The sequence below is a fragment of the Triticum urartu genome, chromosome 4, assembly GCF_003073215.2.
Source record: "Triticum urartu cultivar G1812 chromosome 4, Tu2.1, whole genome shotgun sequence".
Classification (NCBI taxonomy): domain Eukaryota; kingdom Viridiplantae; phylum Streptophyta; class Magnoliopsida; order Poales; family Poaceae; genus Triticum; species Triticum urartu.
The window spans coordinates 9969142-9990976 of record NC_053025.1 but is presented as its reverse complement, the minus strand read 5'-3'; positions in this window follow the sequence as shown (position 1 = coordinate 9990976).

Here is a 21835-nt window from a genome sequence, read left to right as displayed (position 1 = left end):
AAGGATATATGTTAATAAAGAAGAGTTTCTTTTTTGGCTGGTGAGTAAAAAAATTTCACTGGCTCATTAGCGTAAAAGTTTCTACGGGCTAGGCCAGTTGGCAAGTTTTGATTGAGGATAACGGGGGAGGAGGGGCCCACCCCGGTGGAATTAAGAGGAAGATCACCTAAACCGCGTGTAACAGCTTTGCACGTGTAGGATTATTGTTCTTGGAATGAACACAAATTAATAATTACCTTTTTTAGAGTGAGAAACCTTGATTTTAGTGGAATGACAAATGTCAAAATAACTTGAGAAAATGGGCATCCTCTTACGAATAAGGCAAGGTGTTCATGGTACAAAATATGTGCAAGAATCTGCTCGACGCTCAATTCCAATGCTTTTACTCCTTGGTACACGGCCAATGCTGCAAGATCTTATTCAGCGCTTAAGGCGTTATTTGTAGCATTAATCATACGTCATGCAGACTTTTCGATCGCAATGGACCGATGCATTTATGACACTTATCTCCGGTATAGGTGTTGGGGTTTCAATAGCTTTTGGATGTGTTCTTTCTGGCTTTTTGTTCGGTTTCTCCATTTTCCCTTATTATTCTCTATTTTATTTACTCTTTTATTTCCCCCTTTTTTTACTTTTCTGCCCTTTTTCAAATTCAAGAACTCTTTTCAATTATACATATTTTTTAAAAAAAACTTAACCTTTCTCAAATGTGAGAACTTTTGAGAAATTTTGCAAAAAGAATTCTAAATTTATGAAAATTTGCAAATTCTTGAACTTGGTAACAATTTTTGAGAACTTTTTTCAATGACGTGAACAGTTTTCAATTTCATGAAAAAAATCAAATTCAGGAACCCTTTTCAATTTAATGAACTATCTCCAATTTTGTATTTTTTTCCAAAATTACAAATTTATTCAGATACATGTCTTTTCTTAAATCAACGGTCTACCTGTCAAATGAACGAGTGAGGGAGGCAACACGGGCTAGCTAGTAATCTGCGTTTGGTGAGTCCGCCCACACGAGCGGGGCTATGAGTGCTCGCCGGCCGCGCATAAAGCGCTGCAAGGACCTCTCGCAAATGCTATACGTCTAATATTGCCAGACCTATCTTAGCTCGCCTTGGGCACTCTGCAGCGTCTTTCCTTAGTGGGCCGGCTAAGTAGATCGGTTTGTCTTAAGGTCTTTTGGTTTTTCATTTTTTAATTAAATTTATAATCTCTTTTCCTTTTTCCAATACATGTCTATCTATTTTTTCAATAAACATTGTACATTTTTCTATGAAATGACCTTATATATATATATATATATTGAACATTTTTTAAATAGATAGTCAACATTTTTCAAATCCATGTTATGAACATTTTTTCAAATACATGTGAAATATATTTTCAATGAGTGGTTAACAATTTTCTGTTGGTATGAATATTTTTAAATATGCGACCACTATTTTACATTATAATATTTTTAACAATGTCATGAACATTTGTTCGACCACGTGAACACTTTTTTAAAATTCATTAACATTTTTTAATTATTTATTTTGTAAGTGTTTGAAAATTTTCAAAATTTCTATAATTATTGGTTTAAGTCATGATACTTTTTTTGAAACGCTTGAGAATTTTCAAAATATCACGATTATTTCTGAATAATACTAAAAAACCTATAAAATTGTGCGAATAAATGCTCTACAAGGTGTTAACATTTTTAAATGCATGATGAATGTCTAAGTGAATTAATTTTTGAAATATTTTACCATTCCAAAATAAGTGTCGCTGATTTAGTACAACTTTTTGTTTAAGTTATACTAGATCAACGGCACTTATTTCGGACGGATGGAATATGTTTTTACAATATTTTTGAAATGTAAACAAAAGTAAAAAAAGAATGATACTAAGTAAAGAATGAAGCCAACCAACCTACCACCGTACGCGATGCTTGAGACGCCGCCGCCGTCGGTCTCACACGAAGCAAGACCTAGATGTTGTTAGAAATGTTCCTAAATGAAGATACTATTGGGAAACGTAGTAGCAAACAAAATATTTCGCCCTATGATAAATGTCCTGGATCACTATGAAGATGCATATAATCTTAGATCCGATATGATGTAGGGTGGAAACCCTAGGGGCCGATCTTTCACGAAAGGAGCGGATCCCACGATGAACACGAAGAACACGAGGGGAAATCACAAAGGGGCACAAAGAGGAACACTCAAACCAACAAGATTAAGTCACACATGTGCTAGATCCTCGGAACACGAGAGGAGATACAAGATCCAAAGTCAATAAAGGACGATACAAGAGGTAACCGGTTCTTCTCTGTAAGGAGGTCTTGAATCCACGAGGGGATCTGCCCGTGAGGGGTCTTGAATCCAAGGTGGATCTTCTCCGAAGAGGGGCCGCGATCTCTCTCAAGGAGTAGATCCGATATGGATGAGCGAGGCTCTATCTCTCAAATGAGCTATCACAACGCTAACCCTAGAAAGGAGGTGGAGGTGGTCTATTTATAGTCTAAGCCACGAAGGGGTAAGTGAGGGAGGATACAAGGCCAAAGGCCTGGCTGCACACAAGCAGTGTCGGACGTCCGGTCGGGGTCGGACGTCCGGATGCTCGCGGGGGTCCGGTCGTCCGGAGGGCGTCGGACTTCCGACGTTTCTTCTCTGGACTGGTGGCATCGGACGTCCGGTCGGTGTCGGTTGTCCGGGCGCTGGGACTTGTCGGACGTCCGGTGTTCTTCGGTCGTCCGACCGCTGTAGACCTCCTAGCTGGTCCTGGCGTGGTCGCGTCGGACGTCGGTCGTTCGGGCGCTGTAGAGTGTCGGACGTCCGGTGGCTTCCGGTCGTCCGGTTGTTGTAGACTCTGCAGCTCCTTCTTCTTCCGTTTTCGCTTCCACGCTTCCCTCGCAGATGGTGTAGGTGTTCCTTGGCGCTTGCACTCCTCCACGTCGTCCGTAGCATTCCGAAAATACATATGCATGCACACGGGAGAAGTGTCAAGTAGTATACCATCCTTGAAGGGGTCAAGTGAACACGCGTAAAGGAGATGATTCACCTTTGTGTATGTGAAGTGGATGTCGAACGTGTCACTTGCAAAACGGACTCTTGACATGGTGATGTCCGTGGGATGCTCCGCATCATCTCCCCTCCCCTGGGAAAGATCCGACCTCGGATCGAAACCCAAATCACCATGGGAAAGAGATGGCGTCGCCGTGTAGGTGTGGTCGATCACCAAGTTCTCGTCATCTTGAAGCTCGAAATGGGCACTCTCCAATGTCGCACCATGTTGGGATTCCTTCAAAAGGAGCAAAGACAACAAACACTTGGAAAAACAAATGTGGTTAGCGTTAGTGCAAAACCAAGCATTGAAGAGGTGATTCACTAAACAAGTGTCATCATCATGCAAAACATATGGTTTGACAAAGGATCGTGAACATGGCATATAAGCACATAAATTGAGCACAAGCAAAGCTATCATGGGGATAAGCATGTAAATGTGACGTAGTGATGCAAATATGTTGGACAAGTGAATAAGCATCTACCTCAAGATCACATCAAACATGGGCAAAGCGCTCAATGAAAGGTCTATGGTAGGCATAGCAATCATTCACAACATCAAAAGAAATGAAGTGTCTAAACACATGGGTCAAGTGCAAGACAATCCAAGCATAACGTGCATAGTGTGTAGTGAATACAGTGTGGCACTCAACACAATAGAAAGAGCAATTGTTCATCATGTGTGAGGCAATCAACGCAAGCATGTAGCAATCGATGGGACATGTCATATGTGAAGAAATGACATTGTTGCAACCAAACATGTGATACGAACAAGTAATCCAAGAATTGGATGCAACACACAAGGCATATATATCATGATGTATGGAATTTTGAAAATGGCAAGGTGAAGCAAGATCTCTAACATGTACGCAATGAAGTGGTCCAAGATGACCAATAAGTCTCATGGTGCAAGCAACACAAGTAGAATGATCCGCAATATCCATGCTCAAGAAAGATGTCATCTTGAAGGCGTGTCCTTGTGCATTCTTCACAATACCGAAGTACAAGCAAATGTGATGTAGAATCGTCGTAGTAGGAGGTGGTTTGCTTTCAAGAGCTCGGATTGTCAACTCACATGACGTGGAAGTTGACACAAAGTCCAAGTATCCTACACATGCACAAAACAAAGCAAAGAACGTATGCGCATGGTAGATAAACACATCATCCATCATGATGGTTCTTTTCTCTTGCACATAACCATTAGAAGCACAAGTGCATGAATAATATGATGTAACAATGGCTATATTCATGGCACTAGGTATATGGTGCAAAGAGGTAAGACAAGCATGCTTCACAAGAAAAATGTCAAAATCTCCAAATATATGTGAGAACTATGGGGGAAAACTCATTATCAAGACTAAAGGCATAATTGCACTCAATACATGGAAAATCATCTAGCATGAGAAAGGCAACACATGGAGATATATGACAAGAAGCAATAACAATCATGTGCAAAGCATGTAGATGTGTGTCATCAACCGCATGAAATGAGCAAGTATGAATCATTGGTGATGCAACATAAGCAAGCATAGTAATCAAGCCGTGGAAGCTAGTAGTGCGAAGATGCAACTTACTAGATGAAATCATGGCAATCATGCCATGTGAGCAAATAATAGACATAGACAACACTACTAGAAAAAGGCCTGTTAGTGGCGCACCTATTTTGGCCATTAATGGCGCACTATAGGTGCACCACTATTACCACGCCATTAGTAACAAATACTAATGGCGCACCTCTGGTGCGCCATTAGTATACCAGATAATAGTGACGCACCTGGCAGTGCGCCATTACTATGTCCAACAGTGCGCCATTACTATGCCTCCTAGGGGGCCATATTTACCTTCACGTATGCCCCCAAGTGCGCCATTACTATGCCCCATAATGCGCCACTCGTATTTAGCCCTGGTGCGCCACTAATGCTCAATAAGGTGCGCTACTACTATGAATATTAGGAACTTTTTTTTGCTTTTCTGATATTTGCACAGGTTACAAAATACATTACATCATAGAATATAAACATCACAACATATAAACAACAGATTTATCGAATACAATAGAAGATTAGTCTCCGAATACAATTCATCATATTAGTCTCCAAATTCAAAATACTGAACAAAGTCAGAACATTACAAGTCTCGAGACCGCGAGTAGCGAGTTTGTCGTCACATTACAAAGTTGATGCCAATCATCTAAACTACCATCACATAGAAGAGAGTTGCGGTCATGATGAGCATCATCGCGATGAAACTGGTCTTCATCCGGTTCCTCCTCCGCTGCCTCCTCTCTCCCGCTAGATAGTGCGCGTATCTAGCTTCTGCCTCCACCCTAGTGGTGTACCCTTTGTAACTGTTACCGCTGAAATGGTGAACCTTTCTCCGATGCTCCTCCCAGTCGTCGTAGACTCCGGGAACCTTACCCTTGTACACGACATACGACGGCATCTCTATGCACTAGACAAACAAAACGTTAGTAGCAATTCACAGACAATACATAAGCAATATATAAGTATGCAACAAAAGGATCAGAAGAGAAAAGAAACACATTAATAGCATGATTCATGGTCCTACTAATAAATAGCATCGATTACATATAAGTTGAATGACTGTCCAAACCAAAGAGACATACAAGTTCATTAAAGTTTAATTACAACACGAGCTAATCGATATTTCAGAACTGCATAGCATCACTACTTTCGACTCGACTCAGGGACCGGAGCGTGGATGAAGCCGCCGTCTTTCGTGATGGTCATGAAATCGCGATCATTGTCAGCCTGCATGTGTAGCGTTGTTTCTATTTCACTGTTGGACGGTTGATATTTGAGGTAGAACTGCCCCGAGGTACGAAGGACATCTTGATGGATGATTCCCGCAAACTCCGACTGGATGCGAAAGAATTCTTGTCTGAGGTCCGCGTCCTGGATTGCCGACAAGCGTGTGGCCCAATCTTTGAGACTATTTGGTAGCAGAAGGTGATTATGATCACGTACGATCGCCCGCATGTGATGGAGGGCGTAGTAGGCATCCTTCTGACCGCCAGGCGGCTGCTTGACACAGGGGAACATCGTTACGTGGGTGAACACATGCTTGCCGTACCTAAAAATCGGCCTCCTGAAGGTGCCTCCAGATTTGGCGTAGCTGGGGAGAACATCATCAAGAACTTTCTTGATATTTGTGTAGTCTTTATTCGACTGATGGTCTGAGTCGAAATATGTGGCCATGGAATAGTTCGGGCTTAAGAGGATGAGTGTGCAACGTGTGTCACTGCACAAAACACGGAATGTTAGAAGAACGATCGAAATCTAAGAAATCATATGTTACGAGGTGGTGAGGGGATGACTTACTCGGGAAAGTAAGGCACGAGGAAGTTATCCTTATCTGGGTTCGCCAGAATGACGCCTTCGAGGTATGAACTCGCGACTTGCTGGTCCCCAGCGCTGCCCAAGATCTTGGCACGCATGTAGAAGGGATCGACTATCACGATGTCCGGAGTCTTGTCTCTAATGATCCGCATCCCCATACTGAGCGAAAATAGCCGAATGAAGGTATAGTGCAGCGGATGAAGGTTAAACATAGCGAAGATGTCATCAAACCGTAGGACGATCATACCCCCGATGGTGCTATCGACAAAGCCCTTGCCCTCTGGCACCTTGGCCACGAAAACAGGGTATGCCACATCATTCTCGGAGAGACGCCGCTTCTCCAAAGAAAGAACACTGTCATGAAGACTCCGCATAGCACCGGTTGCAGCATTGAGCAGATTAGTCGGTAGCATCGGCCTACCCGCCACATGCACCCTCCTCAAGATATCCTTAGGTGAAGGTGGCCCATCCTGAGCACGGATCGTACTCGGTGCCGGCTGACTTGCACCCTTGTTATTCTTTTTTTTTCTGTCCCTTTTGTTGTAATTGGATCAAGTTCTGCTCAGAGACCACCTTCTTGAGTGTGTTGGGGCTGATAGTATTTCGCACCTCGGCTATCTGAGGCTCGGTGAAGGCGGCAGCTGGAGGCGTCTCCTAAGAACTTAACGCCAGACGACGCTTGTTGCAATTGGGTTTCTCTGCGGTACCAGCTAGATCGCGATCGTCTTTTGCAGGGTTGGGTTCTTGAGAAGGAGGCCCCAAGAATTCGTCACCATACCCATGTTCGTCGAAGTACTTATCGACCCTGGTAAATGTACCGTCGTCGTCGTCCGGATCCTGTGCCATATGCATGTCCGGGTCAGCTGACGGTGGTAGCGTTGCGGCGGTCTTGCCATGGCTTGGCGCCGGCACAACTGGCGGTGTTGTCTGTGGGGTGGTGTCCCCCGCCCCCAAACGAATCTGGATCTTCGGTCAAAGCATGGACCAGCTTATGCAGGCCCTGAGGGTCATCACATCATCTTCGTCGGCCCCAGGGGGTCGATACGGAGGTAACAAGTCGTCGCAGCCCCGCAGCACCCGAACCAGTTGAACCCTATACACGGTGGGTGACATTGGATTACCGTGGAACAGGCGGTTGCCCGGTTGAACGATTCTGGCCTTGGCAACACTGATCAACTCGTCGTCCACGAAGTGCAGGAGAGTGCATGGAACGTCGGTGACGCCCTGCGAAAACATGTAGGGCGTCAGGGATGCCTAGTCAAAGGCAAGGAGATGAAGTCATCGGCCGAGAGGCTTAGTTACCGTGATGGCGTCGAGCTCGGCTAATGTCGAGGCACCGCCAATGGCGGGCGTGCAAGTGACGGAGGGGCCGCTTGCTGCCGAGGTGCCGGACAGCGTATTCTTCCCACACCCGGGTGCATTAAGCTCCAATGCCGGCGCCGACGCCGGAGACACCAATGCCGCCTCCGCCGGAGACACCAATGGCGCCGCCGGCGCGTTGTGCGAGTTGCTTCCCGTGAAGCTGGGAATCGGGGGCGGCCCCTGTTGTCCGCCCGCAATCCACGCCTGCAGCCCCTCAAGCAAGGTAGGCATAATGGCGGTGATCGTCGCTCCCAGTTGGTCTCGCACTTGCTCTTAGACTATCTCCGGAATCTGCACCACTTGTGCCTTTTCTTGAACCTCGCGCTCCTGGCTTTCCGAGCTGGTCTTTCTCTCCTTTCGCCCAGCGTTATTAATATTCCGACCATTTCGTGGACAAGCCTTTGCGGGCCACACGACCAGCTGACGACGGCTTACTGAACTTATCCTTGTGTTTCATTATGTTCAACACCCTATTTAAAGTGGTGTCCCAAGGGGAGCTCTGAGATGACCCCGCGCTACTGCTTTTAGTTTCCAGCGGAAGGAACATGAACCATTTAGAAATTTGGCTTCATTAATTAGAATGCAACCATATGGAGCTAATTACGCGGGGGTGTATTCCTTACCAGAACAAGCTCAAGCGCCTTGGTCTTCGGATCCGTGGTAAGCTCCTTTGTTACCGGGTCCACCTTGTACCGGCCCTGAAATAGTTCCTGGTCTGCTTGTCACAGTATTTATTGAAGAGGGTCGGTAGGCCTTGCTCGGCAAGCTCCGCGTCCTCCTTGTCCCATATAGTTTCCGCCACTCTGTAACCGCCGGGACCGAGTTTGTGGACCCCTAAGTTCAAGTCCCGCATATCTTTCCCCCACTGACTTGATTCCGCAGTTGCGTTGCTCTCGCACTTGATCTTGAACTCCAGGTAGTCAGCTTTGCTGATCGAAGGATTTGTCTCCTTGATCTTCTCATAAACATCACCTCTTAGAATCTTTCTCTTCATCGCGGCTCTCCAAGTAGCTAGGGCCGTGCTCATCTTCGTGAGGGTGGCACTGTTCACTTTATTCCCTGAGAGGTGTGTGTTTGCGAAGTCACCGGGGAACTTGTATCGTTCGTGCAGCTTCATGAAGAGGAGGTTGTGCAAATTCCCTCGGTCATGATGCCTTAGGTTCTCGGTGTTGATCGAGACAGTGCGCTCGAGAATGCACCCGAGTTGTCCCGCGTACCCACTGACTAATTCTTTGGGCGTCGTTGGATGCCCATTGGAGGACACTTCAGTAAATTCCTCCTTGACGATGCTGAGCATGTTCGGGCGCGGGTCCTTCCATTTCCTCTTCGGTTGGCTGCCATTTGTGCGTGCGCTGCCATCATCAGTGGTGGCATCCTCGGCGGCACCATCAGTGGTGTCATCCCCGACGCCACTAGGGGTTGTGTAGTCGGGATCGGTGTCTTCCGCGGCGTCCTCATAGTGGTGAGGTTCTTCCTCCATCTCCTAGGACAGCTCCTAGAATGCCTTGCCCGAACCGTCGGCCTCATCGTTGTGGGCCATGTTTGCTCTAAATAGGAAAAAAGTTTGGTCAAAAGTTGGTTATTGTCAAGGAACAAGATCTCTAAGTTGACCAAATAACCTAATTCTCGAGGAATGTCGCCAAAAAGTTGGTTATTGTCAAGGAACAATTGAGAGATGTTTGTGATATTGCCTAGGTGTTTTGGGATGGAACCTGTTAGTGTGTTGTTGCTAAGGTCCAAGTCCACGTTCTCAGGGTAACCTAGTTCTTGAGGGGTGTAACGCCCTCGATGCGGCTATAGCTCCCACGTGTCGAGGCACGACTTAGAGACATAACCGCATTGAAAGCAATGTCGCAAGTTAGGCAATCATTACAACATCCCATGTAATATATGATAAAAGGGGGAGATACATAGTTGTCTTACACTTGCCACGTCACATCAGAGTACATAAATAACATCCATCATACAAACACTCATGGCCCGACTATGGCGCCAAAATAGAAGAAAACCCAACATGCGACAAGGCCCTGAATCGAACCCCAACTAGGCACCACTACTGATCATCGGGAAAGGAAACATAATAACGCTGAGAGTCCTCGTCGAACTCCCACTTGAGCTCGTACTCGTCACCTGGAGCGAAATCACCTGGACCTGCATCTGGAGTTATAGTATCTATGAGCCACAGGGACTCAGCAATCTCACACCCTCGCGATCAAGACTATTTAAGCTTATAGGAATGGATAAGGCAAATATAGGTGGAGCTGCAGCAAGCGACTAGCATATATGGTGGCTATCTTATGCGCAAAAGAGAGCGAGAAGAGGAGGCAAAGCGCGAGCAAGAATCTAGAAGAACAACCTGCGCAAGCATAACTCCAACACCGTGTCCACTTCCCGGACTCCGCCGAGAAGAGGCCCTCACAGTAACACACACGGTTGATTCATTTTAATTAATTAAGGTTCAAGTTATCTACAACTGGACATTAACAAATTCCCATCTGCCCATAACCGCGGGCATGGCTTTCGAAAGTTCAATCCCTGCAGGGGAGTCCCAACTTAGCCCATGACAAGCTCTCACGGTCAACGAAGGAATAGACCTCCTCCCAAGACGTTCCGATCAGACTCGGTATCTCGGTAACTCAAGACACTTCGACAGGTTAAAACAAGACCAGCAACACCGCCCGAATGTGCCGACAAATCCCGATAGGAGCTGCACATATCTCTTTCTCAGGGCACACTCAGATGAGACTAGCTACGAGTAAAACCAACCCTCAAGTTTCCCCGAGGTGGCCCCGCAGGCAGCTCAGTTCGGACCAACACTCAGAGGGAACACTGGCCCGTGGGGGGGCTAAAATAAGATGACCCTTGAGTCTGCAGAACCCAAGGGAACAAAAAAAGGGTAGGTGGCAAATGGTGAAACCAAGGTTGGGCATTGCTGGACAAGCTTTAATCAAGGCGAAATATCAAGGGGTTCCCATTATAACCCAACCGCGTAAGGAACGCAAAAATCCGGGAACATAACACCGATATGACGGAAACTAGGGCGGCAAGAGTGGAACAAAACACTAGGCGAGAGGCCGAGCCTTCCACCCTTTACCAGGTATATAGATGCATTAAGATAACATAGCAATATAATGATATCCCAACAAGTAAATAAAAGATGTTCCAACAAGGAACGGCCTCCAATTTTCACCTGCAACTAGCAACGCTATAAGAGGGGCTGAGCAAAGCGGTAACATAGCCAATCAACGGTTTGCTAGGACATGGTGGGTTAGAGGTTTGACATGGCAATTGGGAGGCTGACAAGCAAAAGGTAGGCATCGTAGCATTGGCATAGCAAGAGCGAGCAAACTAGCATAGCAAAGATAGTAGTGATTTCGAGGGTATGATCATCTTGCCTGCACAGTTGTCAGAGTTGACTGGATCCTCACAAGCAGACTCAACGGGCTCCTCGGTAGCGAACTCGTCTCCCGGCTCTACCCAACAAGACAAACAAGCAACAAGGATACAATCAACCACGTGCAAGACCAAGCAATATGATGAAATGATGATATGCTATGCGGGATGCGATGCGGGATGCAAAATGCAAGATATGACAGGAAATGCATGAACCTGGCCTCAACTTGGAATTCCAAGGGTGCCACTGGATAGAGGGGATGAAATCGCTTGAAAACGATATAAAGATCATTGGAATCGGAGTTACGGTTTGGAAAAGGCAAGCGTTTTAAGATATGACACCGGTCTGCGATTTACAGCAAGTAGGCATCTAAATGCAACGAAATGAACATGCTACAGCCACCAAACATGACAACAAAAGACATGGCAGGGATGCACACAAGATGCTTAACAAAAGACTAGCACTGAGCCACGGCCAATTCATCTATTAAGAGGTTCAAACAAGCATGGCAAAAACGCAAATGCAAAACAGATTCCAGACTTAGTGAAATTATCACTAGTCTGAAATTTCAGATCACGAAGCCCTCTTCGGAGCAGCAAAACAACATGATAAATGACCTGATTAAGACAAGTAAGAACATGGAATGGAGCTGCTCAACAAGCTTAACAAAATACCCAAAGTGACCTGGGGCCAAAAGGGTTCACAAAATATAGTAACGGGCACACGAACATAGCTAAAACACAATCAGTTTTCAGACTTAGTGAAAACTGAGACATGCTGAAATATAACTCACGAAGGCATGTAAACGAGCTTGATGAACTCACCACGGTGCAAGTCATGGCAAGGAAAGCATACATCCATTAAGAAGGCACAAAATACAAGCTAGACATGGCAAGAACAATGGCATAGCATGCACGGTTCAACTACAATAACATCGGAAAAATCGCAAACGAGTTGACGATCTGCCCAGATTCACCACGTAGCAAAAGTAGAGCTTGATTTACTCAAGCTATGTTGCTCCAAAATAGCAAGTAAAGACATGGATGGATAGAGCATAACATGAATAACAAAAGTCCCTTACTGATCATCCTCAAAAGAGGCACGGATCACTAGGAAACAAGCTGAACATATGGCATCATGAACTAAATAATCCCAGACTTAGTGAAAACAACCAAGTCTCTGAAAACAGATTTCCCGGGTGCCTCACTTTGCAAGCTTGCACAAGTCACCACACACATCCTAAAAATGCATGGGTTGCACCTCTGGAAAGAAGACAAAATGCTTAACAAAACATATGAAGGACTCACAGGCATAGCATGCACACAATAATCATGGCAAAAATGACAAAAGTCTAAGATGAACTAGCAGATCTGACAATTAACTCACGAAGCCTCCTTCTAACAGCATTTTGGGCATCAAGATGAACTCAAATGAAAATGATGCAATGGAATGAAATGATGTACTCGTCGAGACGAACATTTTGATATATTATAAGCCCAAATCGGAGCTACGGATGCAAAGTTACGTGCGGTCAAATAGGCATAAAAATTAGGGGGGAGAGGGAAAAGTCAACCGGCTAGGGTTTTTTGGATCTAGATCTGGGCAACACTGTAGCAGGCGCGGAAACCGAGGAACGCCGGAGATGAACTCGAAGCTCGCCGGAGTCTTGCCGGAGCTCGTCGTGGAAGGAGAGGCCGGGGCTCCCGCCGGCGAGGACGTGGGGTCGCGGGGCCGGCCGGATGCGGGGCGTCGGAGCCGGCCGGTGGGCGGCGAGGGGCGGCGCGGGCCGGGCTGCGGGGAGGCGAGGTCGGCGAGGCGAGGTGGCAGCCGTGGCGGCGGGGAGGCGAACAGCGGTGAGGTCGGCGAGGCGAGGTGGCAGCCGTGGCGGTTCCGGCCACCGGAGCGCGGGAAGAAGCGGCGGCGCGGGACGGAGAGATGGCGGCGCGGATCTGGCCCGTGGGGGCCATGGGCGGGCCTCCCGCGGGCCGGCGGGCTTCGGCGGCGCGGCGAAGTGGTCCGTGCCACGTGGCGGCTGGCGAGTGGGCGGGCTGCGGCGGCGGACGCTGTCCGGCCGGGGGCGGACACGCCCGTCGGTGCGAGGATCTGTTTTTTTTTAAACTAGGGTTTCGAGGGGGAGGAGAGATCCGAAAATGGAGGGGGCTATATATAGGCATAGAGGGAGCTAGGAGACTCCAAATAAGGTGCGGTTTTCGGCCACGCGATCGTGATCGAACGCTCTAGGACATGGAGCAGAGTTTGGTGGGTTTTGGGCCAAATTTGAGGGGTGTTGGGCTGCAACACACACGAGGCCTTTTCGGTCCCTCGGTTAAGGTTAACCGTTGGGGTATCAAACGAAGTCCAAATGATACGAAACTTGACAGGCGGTCTACCGGTAGTAAACCAGGCCGCTTGGCAAGTCTCGGTCCAATCCGGAAATGTTTAATCCCCACACACGAAAGAAAGCTAGAAATGGCCACCGGAGGAGAACGAAGCGCCGGAACGCAAAACGGACAACGGGGAAAATGCTCGAATGCATGAGATGAACACGTATGCAAATGCAATGCACATGATGACATGATATGAGATGCATGAAACGAAACAACACACGGAGACAAACCCGAACCCGAGAAAATAAATAACTTAACGCCGGAAACGGCAAGAGTTGGAGTACAAATTGGGAAGGGAAAGTTACATCTGGGGCGTTACAACACTCCACCACTACGAAAAGATCTCGTCCCGACATCTAGGACTGAAAGAACTCCGGGTACTCAAAACGGAGGTGATCCTCGCGTTCCCAGGTAGCTTCACGGTCGGAATGGTGAGACCACTTGACTTTGAGAAATTTGATCGACTTGTTGCGAGTCTTGCGTTCAGTCTCTTCAAGAATAGCAACTGGGTGCTCATGATAGGAGAGATCTTCGTGGAGCTCAATGTCCTCGAAGTTGACGGTGCGGTCAGGAGTCTTGAAGCACTTACGGAGCTGAGAGACATGGAACACATCATGAACATTTGCAAAGTTTGAAGGAAGCTCGAGTTGATAGGCGAGGTCGCCTCTCTTGCTGACAATCTTGAAAGGTCCCACGTATCTAGGGGCAAGCTTCCCTTTGATACCGAAGCGACGAGTACCTTTCATAGGAGAGACACGGAGGTAAACATGATCTCCGATCTCGAAAGCCAAATCACGGTGCTTACTATCATAGTAGCTCTTCTGGCGGGATTGGGCTGCTTTGAGGTTATCACGAATGACTTTGCACATTTCTTCTGCTTCTGTGATTAAGTCATTACCCAGCAGCTGACGTTCACCGGTTTCAGACCAGTTGAGAGGGGTACGACACTTCCTGCCATACAGAATTTCAAAAGGTGCCTTGCCCGAACTTGCTTGAAAACTGTTGTTATAGGAGAATTCAGCATAAGGAAGACAATCCTCCCACTTCATGCCGAAGGAGATCACACAAGCCCTGAGCATATCTTCAAGAATTTGGTTGACATGCTCGACTTGACTGCTTGTTTGAGGGTGGAAAGCAGTGCTGAAGCGGATGTTAGTGCCCATGGCCTTCTGGAAAGAATCCCAAAACTTGGAGGTAAAGATGTTGCCACGGCCTGAAGATATCACTTGAGGAATACCGTGCAGAGAGACAATGCGAGAGGTATAGAGTTCCGCCAATTGAGCTGCAGTGATCGACTCTTTGATAGGCAGAAAGTGAGCCACTTTGGTGAGCTTGTCGATGACAACAAATATAGCATCATTGCCACGCTTGGACTTTGGAAACCCAGTCACGAAGTCCATTTCAATGTGGTCAAACTTCCATTCTGGAATGGCAAGAGGTTGGAGGAGACCAACTGGCCTTTGGTGTTCTGCCTTCACTCTTCTGCAGACATCACATTCATTCACGAATTGAGCGATCTCGCGCTTCATTCGAGTCCACCAACAAGCTTGCTTGAGGTCCTGATACATCTTCGTGCTCCCAGGGTGGATGGAGAGGAGAGAATTGTGAGCCTCGTTCATGATCACTTTACAAAGTTCACCTTTGGGCACAACAATACGATCCTCGAAGAAGAGAGTGTCCTTGTCATCAAGGCGGTAGCACTTGTACTTGGACTGACTCTTGGCAATCCCAATCTTCACCTTTTTCACCATAGCATCAAGAAGCTGGGCTTGGCGAATCTGGTCTTCTAAGGTAGGAGAGACTTGAAGGTTGGCGAGGAAACCTTGAGGAACAACTTGCAGATTAAGTTTGCGGAAAGCTTCACAAAGCTCGGGTTGATAAGACTTGAGAATCAGACTGTTGCAGTAGGCCTTTCTGCTCAAAGCGTCAGCAATCACATTGGCCTTGCCTGGAGTATACTCAATACTCGGATTATACTCTTGAATCATCTCGACCCATCGAGTTTGCCTTAGGTTGAGATTAGGCTGAGTGAAGATGTACTTGAGACTCTTGTGATCAGTGAAAATGTCCACTTTTCTTCCCAATAGAAGATGTCTCCAAGTCAAAAGAGCATGCACAACTGCCGCCAACTCGAGATCGTGATTGGGGTAGTTCTTCTCTTTAGGCTTCAACTGGCGAGATGTATAAGCAACAACTTTCTTCTCTCGCATCAATACTGCGCCAAGACCTTGGAGAGAGGCATCACAAAAGACCTCATACGGCTTGGATTCATCAGGCAGAGTCAAAACTGGAGCAGTAATCAACTTCTCTTTCAAAGTGTTGAAAGCAATATCACACTCCGGAGACCAAACATACTTGACGTGCTTCTGAAGAAGATTTGAGAGAGGCTTCGCAATCTTTGAAAAGTTTTCAATGAATCTTCGGCAATAGCTTGCGAGACCGAGAAAACTTCGGAGTTGCTTCACGTTCTGAGGAGGTTCCCAATTCACAATTGCGGATACCTTCTCGGGATTCATGGAAATGCCCTTGGCAGAGATGATATGACCAAGATAAAGAACCTCATCGAGCCAAAATTCACACTTGGAGAACTTGGCGTAGAGCTGATGTTCCCTGAGCTTATCGAGAACCAAACGCAAGTGCTTGGCATGGTCTTCCTTGTTCTTGGAGAAAACCAGAATGTCATCGAGATAGACCAAAATGAAGTCATTGGTGTAGGTGTTGAAGATGAAATTCATCATGTGAGAGAATGTCGGAGGAGCGTTGGCGAGGCCAAAAGACATGACAGTGTATTCATATGAACCAAAGCTTGTTCTGGATGCTGTCTTGGGAATATCTTCTTCACGAATGCGAATCTGGTGATAACCCATACGGAGATCAAGCTTGGAGAATACTTGGGCACCTTTGAGTTGTTCGAACAGCTCATTGATGTTGGGAAGTGGGTATTTGTTCTTGATGGTCTTCTTGTTCACTGGACGGTAATCAACACAAAGTCGGTCCGTTCCATCCTTCTTCTTCACAAAAAGAACACCACAACCCCACGGAGAAGTACTAGGCCAGATGAGACCCATTCTTTCTTGCTCATCGAGTTGCTTCTTCAGCTCCTTCAACTCTTCAGGTCCGAGCTTGTAAGGACGTTTGCACACAGGTTCCGTGCCAGGCTCAAGTTCAATAACGAATTCCACTGGCCGGTGCGGAGGCATTCCTGGGAGCTCTTCTGGAAAGACGTCTTGATATTCGCAAACGACTGGAATTTGAGAGATAGCATCCAATTCACCCTTCTCATTGAGAGAAAACAGACGGATAGTATTATCCCGAGCGGCAAAGACAATTACATCCTCAGACGAATGAGTCAATTGAATCTGTTTGGCTGCACAATCAAGCTGAGCCTTGTGCTTAGAAAGCCAATCCATCCCGAGAATAAGATCAATATCCGAGTTGCCAAGAATCATTGGAGAAGCCAGAAACTTGAAATCACCCATCAAGATAGAAATATCCAGAATCATCAAACTAGAACTCAGACGCTTAGCTGGAGAGACAACTTGCATAGCTCTAGGTAAAGCCTTAGTACTAAAATTGTTCTCCGATGCAAATGGGAATGACATGAAGGAATGCGATGCACCAGAGTCAAAAAGTACTTTTGCGGGAACATCGTTAACAGGAAGGTTACCCATGATCACATCTGACAAGTCCTCTGCCTGAGCTGCATTCATCAAATTGACCTTGGCATGTTTGGGGTTATGCTTGACCACAGCTGTACTTGCCGATCTCACAGGAGGAGGAGGAGGAAGACGCCTCTGGTTGAAACACTTGTTGGCATAGTGACCCTTCTGTTGGCACTTGTTGCACGTGACCTCTGAAAGCGGACGGTGATACGGAGCACTCGATCTTGGAGCTTGAGACGAAGCCTTGTTCTGAAAGCCTGGGTTGGGTGGGTGGGAAGAACCACTGCCACCTTTGCTCTTCTGCTGATACGGCTGACGGAACGGAGGAGGAGGAAGCCAAAACTTCTGCTGCTTGGCCACTTGAGTAGAGGAAGAAGGAGTAACATCTCTGACTCGCTTCCTGGAAGCATCACACCTCAACTGAGCAGCCTCTTGCTTCAGTGCCATGTTGTAGAACTCATCGTATCCCAAGGGCTCAAAGAGAACAAGAGCGAGCTGAATATCTTCTCTGAGACCACCCCTGAACTGATATATCATGCTCTTCTCATCAGGAACGTCCTGCTTGGCAAAGCGGGCGAGCTTCTGGAACAACTTGTTGTAGTCATAGACAGACAAAGAGCCTTGCTTCAGATTGCGGAATTCCTCACGCTTGCTTTCAACCACGCTCTGCGGAATGTGATGAGCTCGGAAATCTCGACGGAAATCATCCCAAGTGATAACACGTCCACCTCTGGAATCCTTGTACTGCTGGAACCATTCTGCAACTTGATCTTTGAGTTGGAAGGAAGCGAACTTGACAAAGTCCTCAGGCCTGACGTTACTGCACTCGAAATGCTTACACAGATCCACAAGCCAATCGTCAGCATCGGTTGCCTCAACACAATTGCTGAAAATCTTTGGCCCATTAGCAAGGAACTGGTTGAGTGTAGCAAAGTGACTCTGATTGCTGCCTTGATTCCCTTGACTGCCTTGATTGCACTCTTGGAGAATTTGCATGATCAGCTGAGTGTTTGCATTGGTTGCGGCCATCACAGCTTGCCATGCCTCTGGAGGAGGTGGAGGCGGTGGTGGATCTTGATTCTGGTTCTGACTGGTGCTCTTAGCGGGAGCCATCCTGAAGAGGTTGACCACCGTTAGCACATAGACAGATAAATGAAGCTGAAACCAACGGAATGAAAATTGCAACATATAGTCTTCACATCTGAACAAAATGAACGAATACATTCCTCTTCAAATGGTCACATATCCATAAATTGAGAAGCCACGTAAAATTAAGGTAGAAAAATAAATCAACAAGGTACGGATCAAGAACGAATAATCGGTAAGAAATCCCAATTTCAAACCAATATCCGTGGAAGAAGAACTAGAGCTACTAGAATTCCCACCTATGAAACTCATGAACTTTTCCGGTTATGCAATCAGGTGTTGGGGATACAAGGGAAGCATAATATCTCACCCAAACTAGCAAATCCTACATCCAGCTGTATCCATCCTTCAACACATAACCAAGAAAAACTTCGGAAACCATCTACCTCAACCTTCGAAAAGCATCCGTTATACAATTTATGGCGATACTCCCGAACTCCCGCCCCAGTACTGGGTGGCGTCGAGGTTATCTCACCAACGAACTGCATAAAAGAGATTTTCGATGTCGGCGAACATATCTCAAGTATTCAAGAATTGCAACGATAAAATTATGATGACAACACCTCAGAGCTCAACTCCCCGGGACACTTCCACTAAACCCCTGACAGGAGGCACCAAGTCAATGTTCTCATCATAAGCCATCGGAACAAATCCAAGATACTCGCGTGATCCTAAAATTTTTTTTTAGTGAAATTTGAGAAGAGAAGAGTCAAAACTCTACATCAGGATGCCTTACCAGAGCGATGAAGAGACTGGGAAGTAAAAAGAATTCCTAAGCTCTCCGATATATAATTCCTAAAGACTCAAAACATTTTTTCTAGACACAACTCGGCTGCTAAAAACGATCAAGCAATGGGGCTCCTAAGGTCGGGGAAGGCTCTGATACCAACTTGTAACGCCCTCGATGCGGCTATAGCTCCCACGTGTCGAGGCACGACTTAGAGACATAACCGCATTGAAAGCAATGTCGCAAGTTAGGCAATCATTACAACATCCCATGTAATATATGATAAAAGGGGGAGATACATAGTTGGCTTAAATCGCCACGTCACATCAGAGTACATAAATAACATCCATCATACAAACACTCATGGCCCGACTACGGCGCCAAAATAGAAGAAAACCCAACATGCGACAAGGCCCTGAATCGAACCCCAACTAGGCACCACTACTGATCATCGGGAAAGGAAACATAATAACGCTGAGAGTCCTCGTCGAACTCCCACTTGAGCTCGTACTCGTCACCTGGAGCGAAGTCACCTGGACCTGCATCTGGAGTTATAGTATCTGTGAGCCACAGGGACTCAGCAATCTCACACCCTCGCGATCAAGACTATTTAAGCTTATAGGAATGGATAAGGCAAATATAGGTGGAGCTGCAGCAAGCGACTAGCATATATGGTGGCTATCTTATGCGCAAAATAGAGCGAGAAGAGGAGGCAAAGCGCGAGCAAGAAACTAGAGAACAACCTGCGCAAACATAACTCCAACACCGTGTCCACTTCCCGGACTCCGCCGAGAAGAGGCCCTCACGGTAACACACACGGTTGATTATTTTAATTAATTAAGGTTCAAGTTATCTACAACCGGACATTAACAAATTCCCATCTGCCCATAACCGCGGGCACGGCTTTCGAAAGTTCAATCCCTGCAGGGGAGTCCCAACTTAGCCCATGACAAGCTCTCACGGTCAACGAAGGAATAGACCTCCTCCCAAGACGTTCCGATCAGACTCGGTATCTCGGTAACTCAAGACACTTCGACAGGTTAAAACAAGACCAGCAACACCGCCCGAATGTGCCGACAAATCCCGATAGGAGCTGCACATATCTCTTTCTCAGGGCACACTCAGATGAGACTAGCTACGAGTAAAACCAACCCTCAAGTTTCCCCAAGGTGGCCCCGCAGGCAGCTCAGTTCGGACCAACACTCAGAGGGAGCACTGGCCCGTGGGGGGGCTAAAATAAGATGACCCTTGAGTCTGCAGAACCCAAGGGAACAAAAAAAGGGTAGGTGGCAAATGGTGAAACCAAGGTTGGGCATTGCTGGACAAGCTTTAATCAAGGCGAAATATCAAGGGGTTCCCATTATAACCCAACCGCGTAAGGAACGCAAAAATCCGGGAACATAACACCGATATGACGGAAACTAGGGCGGCAAGAGTGGAACAAAACACTAGGCGAGAGGCCGAGCCTTCCACCCTTTACCAGGTATATAGATGCATTAAGATAACATAGCAATATAATGATATCCCAACAAGTAAATAAAAGATGTTCCAACAAGGAACGGCCTCCAATTTTCACCTGCAACTAGCAACGCTATAAGAGGGGCTGAGCAAAGCGGTAACATAGCCAATCAACGGTTTGCTAGGACATGGTGGGTTAGAGGTTTGACATGGGCAATTTGGGAGGCTGACAAGCAAAAGGTAGGCATCGTAGCATTGGCCATAGCAAGAGCGAGCAACTAGCCATTAGCAAAGATAGTAGTGATTTCGAGGGTATGATCATCTTGCCTGCACAAGTTGTCAGAGTTGACTGGATCCTCACAAGCAGACTCAACGGGCTCCTCGGTAGCGAACTCGTTCTCCGGCTCCTACCAACAGACAAACAGCAACAAGGGATACAATCAACCACGTGCAAGACCAAGCAATATGATGGAAATGATGATATGCCTATGCGGGATGCGATGCGGATGCAAAATGCCAAGATATGACAGGAAATGCCATGAACCTGGCCTCAACTTGGAATTCAAGGGTGCCACTGGATAGAGGGGGATGAAATCGCTTGAAAACGATATAAAGATCATTGGAATCGGAGTTACGGTTTGGAAAAGGCCAAGCGTTTTAAGATATGACACCCGTGCTGCGATTTACAGCAAGTAGGCATCTAAATGCAACGAAATGAAACATGCTAACAGCCACCAAACATGAACAACCAAAGACATGCAGGATGCACACAGATGGCTTAACAAAAGACTAGCACTGAGCCACGGCAATTCATCTATTAAGAGGTTCAAACAAGCATGGCAAAAACGCAAATGCAAAACAGATTTCAGACTTAGTGGAAATTATCACTAGTCTTGAAATTTCAGATCACGAAGCCCTCTTCGAGCAGCAAAACAACAATGATAAATGACCTGATTAAGACAAGGAAGAACATGGGAATGGAGCTGCTCAAACAAGCTTACAAAATACCCAAAGTTGACCTGGGCCAAAAAGGTTTCACAAAATATAGTAACGGGCACAACGACATAGCTAAAACACAATCAGTTTTCAGACTTAGTGAAACTGAGACATGCTGAATATAACTCACGAAGGCATGTAAACGAGCTTGATTGAACTCACCACGGCAAAATCATGGCAAGAAAGCATACATCCATTAAGAAGCAACAAAATACAAGCTAGACATGGCAAGAACAATGCATAGCATGCACGGTTCAACTACAATAACAATCGAAAAATCGCAACGAGTGACGATCT